At 39.3% G+C, this 5,727-nt stretch overlaps 1 pseudogene; it reads right to left on the bottom strand.

Annotated features, from left to right (window-relative positions):
- Positions 1 to 740: 740 nt before the first annotated feature.
- Positions 741 to 3,236, bottom strand: LOC104229539 (protein YIP4a-like; annotated as a pseudogene).
- Positions 3,237 to 5,727: the final 2,491 nt, after the last annotated feature.

Raw genomic sequence — 5,727 nt, 5'->3', positions numbered from 1 at the left:
GTGGAAACTTATATGGAAGACGAAGCTCCCTCCAAAGATCAGTGCTTTCTGTTGGACTGCTCTACATGGCGCTTGCCTAACTCAAGACAACCTCATCAAAATGAATTTCCAATTAGCCAACAGATGTCACATATGTCTCTGCAACTCTGAATCGATCAATCACCCATTTCTACATTGTTCAGTTGCTACTGACCTATGGTCTATGTTCCTCTCACTTTATGGACTGCATTGGACTATGCCATGTAGTGTGAGGGAAACCTTTGTGTGTTGGAGCTACTGGGAAGTTGACAAATCCATCAAGAAAATTTGGTCTATGGTTCGTGCTTCTATTTTGTGATGCTTATGAACTGAGAGGAATCAAAGATGCTTTGACGGTATTTCAACTGCCAGATGTCAACTTAAGGCTAGATGTTTAGTTTTCCTTTTTAGTTGGGTTACCATACCCCTATATATAATCCTGACCTCTTTTTGGAATTTATCAGCTCCATAATCCTCTGATTGTTTTTGTCTATATTGTGAGCTGATACTTCTCCTATTTTGTAATTTTGCATCCGCTGGATGCTTTTGTTATTAATATACCACTTACTTCATCAAAAATATGTGGTTAACAGTTTGATATTTGATAAACAAACATATGTCAAAGGTTCATTTCAAGTTGCCTATAGGCAATGTGCTTGTGCATACTTGTGCAGGCAGCTCATGACCGGAAAATGACTCTGTCTATAAATTTCTTTAGCTTATTAAGTAGGAGTAAGCCTACAGATTTTCTTATTTCGTTTATCTTCAACATGACTAGTAAAATTAACTCTCACGAATTTCTATAGAAGATTACACCAGAAGATCACAACTTCATCAAAAAGAGAAAAGGCATCACAAATTTCTCCTTTTCATTGGAAAATTTTTTGCACCTGCCAGAACCCTTTTGTTTGGTGGTATGAAAAGTTTTGTGACTGATGCTTTAGATCTATGTAAGTTTTGATCGACCTGTTTGTGGATAGATTATACTTTTATTTTGTTCTTCTGATACTTGTACTCTTCAAAGCATTATCTTTTTATTCCTCTAGACTCTAATTTGAGCGTATAGGTACGCTCTTTTGTGCCATAGTAAATTAGAATTGGTCAAATTATATACCTCAAAACTACAGGAACATACCCACAAAATCACGAAAATGAAATTCATCTAAAACCCATTGAACTTGTAATAACAATGCAAAAGGGCTGAGGTAGTACCAACTCACCTGAACCTATTTGCTTCTTTTACCAAAATATAGTGACTATACTTACATAATTTACATAATAGAGTACCTTCTAGCACAACACACATGTAAAATTCGACATAACTAGTGATTTAAATTTTAAATCGGAGTCTTCGTATAGAAAGGGAAAGCTACCAAATTGATTAACAGTGATTGTTCATAAAATTGGCAACGTAGGTGAGTTACCTTCTTAACGGAGGCGGACCAGGACAAAGTGAGACCAAGGAAGACAATGAAGTAGAAAGATCTCCAAGGAAGACAATGAAGTAGAAATGTCTCCAGAGATCCCAAACCGGAAACACTTTCCCTAGATCTTCTCTATATGGATTAGGGAAGAGCACAAGCTTCAAATCGCTAATATTTGTGGACAAATCTATTTTGACTGTGTCCCAGATTGACTCCGTAAGCGTATTGGATGAGATCCCAATCCGATAGCAGCTATATTCAATTGTCCTGATGATGAAGGCATCAGAGGCGGAATGGGAATGGAAGGGACAGGTGTTTAAACCTATTTCTGATTGGCACTATTGAGACATGTGTCTTACCTCTAGAGCTTAAAATGTCAATCAAGGTCTTTAACGCCAATTTTATTTTTTAATAACAGTGGTTTCCAAGCCAACTTGTATGCACCTCGACTATTCCACTTATTACCAATTATCTCCTACCAAGTTGGTAATGGATGTAGGCTTCTTGGAGGAGAAACGGTGTAGGGATGTTATGTTAAACGTTACACTTGTGGCTAATAGTTTGATGTTTGATAATAAAACATATGTCAAATATTCATTTCAGGTTATCGATGGGAAGTGTACTTGTGCAGACAACTCTTGCGCAAGAAAAGACTCCGCCTAAGAATTTCTTCAACTTATTAAACAAAAGTAACCCTAAGACGGATAACACACTAGCATGTTATGCCTAGAATATCTGTTTTTCTTTTCTTTTTTTGCCGAGATCCTCTTTTTTGGCTTCTCTGCGACATGGCTAATAATTCATTCTGCACCTGCTTTTGAAAGAAATGCCAAAACCCTTATGATTGGTAGCATGAAAAGTTTTGTGATTGATGGTTTAGATCTATGTAAGTGTTGATCGAGCCGTTTACGGATATATCACTTTGTATTTTATTCCCCTAGCACGCACAATCTTTAAAGCTTTAATTTTTAATTCCCCCGTACAGGAGTCTATTGATCTAATTTGAGCATGCAGGACTCCCTTGATCTAAAACATCCTATTATCTAATCACAACTACTAGGACTGAAGTAGTACGAATTAAAATGAACCTATTGTTATTTTCTTTATCAAAATATAGGGAGTATATTAGAAAGCTTACACATATCAGTACCTTCTCAGACAAAACACATGTAAAATTGGGCATAACTAGGGATTTAAATCGGAGCCTTCATATAGTAAGGGAAAATTACCAAATGGATTAACAGTGATTGTTCATAACAATGGAAATGTAGATATGTTACCTTTTTAACAGAAGCAGACCGGGACAAGGTGAGACCAAGGAAGACAATGAAGAAGAAAGGATCCTAGATATCCCAATCCCAAAGCACTTTCTCCGAATCTTCTCTATACGGATTAGGGAAAACCACCAACATCAAATTGCTAACAATTCTGGAGAGATCTCTTTTGACGGTATCCCAAACAGGCTCCGTAAGCGTATTGGGCGGAGATCCGAATCCCATAGCAGCTATATTGGACTGTCCAGCTGATGAAGGCAGCGGAGGAGGAGCGGGAACGGAAGGGACGTGTGTCGTCTTCTGATTGGCGGTAGGGTGAGGTGGAGGGAGGAGATTGGAAGGCATGAAAGGAGAAGAAGAAATAGGGATGGCAGCACGAGGAGGAGAAGGAGGGCGAGCTAGAAGGACAGTAGAAGGATGGGAATAGATGAGGTTTTTGATTTCATCAATGTCCGATTGGGATGTCGAGTTAAGAGGTATTGTGTCTCCTTGTGACATTTTTTTGTCAGATTTGCAGATTCTGAGAGGAAAAATGGAACAGATTCAGCCAGTCGAGTGGGGAATGGGGCAAAAGTGTGATCGGAGAGGGGGGAAGGCGGGGTTGGGTGATCGGATATGGGGAGAAGTTCTGATTGGCTAACTGTAGGAAATGGGTAGTTGTACTGTAGGAGGAATTTTCAGTTATTGAACTACCACCATGGTCATTTTCTTCTTCAGATTCGCTGGAGGAGTCTCCCCATACAGCAAGATCTTGCTTTGCAACATTGTCAGCATCATTCTTCCTCTTGAAGTGTTTGTCGGGAACCCTGTTCCTCTTGGCTGCTTTGTCAAAGATGTTATTGTATTGAACTTGCTTTAGAAGGGGGCAAGCCTTGATGAAGTGTCCTGGCTTGCCATATTTATGATAGAGGTCATAATTTCATGGCTTGCTGGAACTTCTCCTTTTTGGAATGCCTCCATTCCTGTGAAGCATCTTCTAGAATCTTTTTGTCAAGTAGGCCATGTCCCCATCTTCACCACTTGAGTCATTGTTGTCTGTCTTAAGGACCAGGTTCTTCTCCCTCTTGGGCTCTCTTCTTTCATTGTCCTTCTTCATCTTCATCTTCTTCTTCTTCTTCTTCTTCTTCTTCTTCTTCATTTCATAGGTTTTCATGTTTCCAACAAGTTCATTCATGGTCAGTGTCTGCAAGTCCTTAGCCTCCATAATGGAGTTAACTTTGCTTTCCTAAGAATTGGGTAGTACACTAAAGATTTTTCTGACAAGCTTGTTTCTTAGAATACTTTCACCAATAGAGTGAAGCTCATTGACGATGGAGGTGAATCGAGTATGCATATCTTGGATGGATTCATCATCTTTCATTTTGATGAACTCACATTCAGTTGTGAGCATATCAATCTTGGATTGTTTAACATGTGTTGTTCCCTCGTGAGCTGTCTAAAGAGCCTCCCATATCTCTTTTGCTGATTAACATGATGATATCCTGTTATATTCATCAGGACCAATGCTACAAACAAGAATTTTCTTGGCACGAAAGTTCTTTTCTATGGCCTTTCTATCAGCGTCATTGAATTCCTTCCTAGTCTTGGGGATGACTACACCTGATTCGTCAAGGTTCTTTGTAGGGACAAAGGGTCCGTCACATATAACATCCCATAGCTCAGAATCTTTAGCCATGATAAAGTCGTGCATTCTCGTTTTCCACCATCCATAGTATTGCCTTGAACCTTGGAAGTCTATAAGTAGACTAGCCTTCTTCGAAGTTTGAAGGAACAACCATGAAGATCATTTCTAGGTGTTAACCTGATAGAAAGAACCCGCTATGATACCAATTAATAGAATATAAGGATCCACTAAACTCTATAGAGAACCAAGTACTCTACCAGATTCAACAGTACACACGCACACTGCAGTAAATATAATGACAAAGGAATTTTATGTGGAAAATTCCTAGCTCAATGGGATTAAAAACCACGACCTACCCTTGTAGGATTTCAACTTCACTACTGAGCAACTTTTATACAACCTAGGAATTAACCTCTTAATCCTTCACTAACCTGTAATACTCTATTATAAGCCACTTTGTAATAACTCAATTACAAAAACATTCCAACATGACCAACTTTATCCAAAACACAAACACACAGGTTTAAGGTTTACAAAGGGTTTCCTATGGAATGCTTCTAAACAAGCTAGATAGGAATTACAATTGAAAAACTATGACAGGAGTTTACAGAGGCTTTTCTTCGTCATTATTTTCCAGCAGAGCTTAGACGGGCCAGAGTTGATAGGTTCTTGACCATTCGGCAGGGTAACATGAGTGTTTGGGAATACAGTCTTCAGTTTGATTCTTTGGCTAGGTATACTCCCACTATTGTATCTAAGATAGAGGATCAGGTTCACCGGTTCGTGATGGGGTTAGAGCCGCAATTGCTTAACGATTGTATGTCGGTCTCACTTCAGGAAGAAGTGGATATTACTTGTATTTAGGCATACACTCAGGGTGTAAAGGAGCGTAAGTAGAAGTAGAGCGCCGATCGTGAGCATAATAGAGCCTAAAATAAAAGAGCGAGGTCTTCGAGTCCTTCTGGTGAGTTTCAAGTGGTCAGAGACCACAATACCCCAGGTATCCAGCCCAGCCATTGGCTAGTGCGCCCCCTAAATTTAAAAGTAAGAGATTTGATCGTTCCACATATTCAGGGCCTGGCCAGAATTTCAGGGCCTCAAGTTCTCAATATAAGGGTGAGTCAAGTCAGGTGAGGCCGCCCTTGTCACGATGTGATTAGTATGGTAAGCAGCATGCCGGGCAGTGCCGTATGGGGTTGGGTCTTTGTAAACTCCAACCATCTTTATGACTTATATAATCATCTGTTTTGGGTTTCAGGTTAATCGAAACAGATATAGAAGAATGATCTTCAGCTTGAAGCTTTAAATTTGAAAGGTTTAACCAAATTTTAACTTTTTAGTAAACAATCTCGGATGTGAATTTTGATGGTTTAGTTATCTCCGTTAG

The sequence above is a fragment of the Nicotiana sylvestris genome, chromosome 11, assembly GCF_000393655.2.
Source record: "Nicotiana sylvestris chromosome 11, ASM39365v2, whole genome shotgun sequence".
NCBI classification, from domain to species: domain Eukaryota; kingdom Viridiplantae; phylum Streptophyta; class Magnoliopsida; order Solanales; family Solanaceae; genus Nicotiana; species Nicotiana sylvestris.
This window is presented reverse-complemented; position numbering and strand designations above follow the sequence as displayed.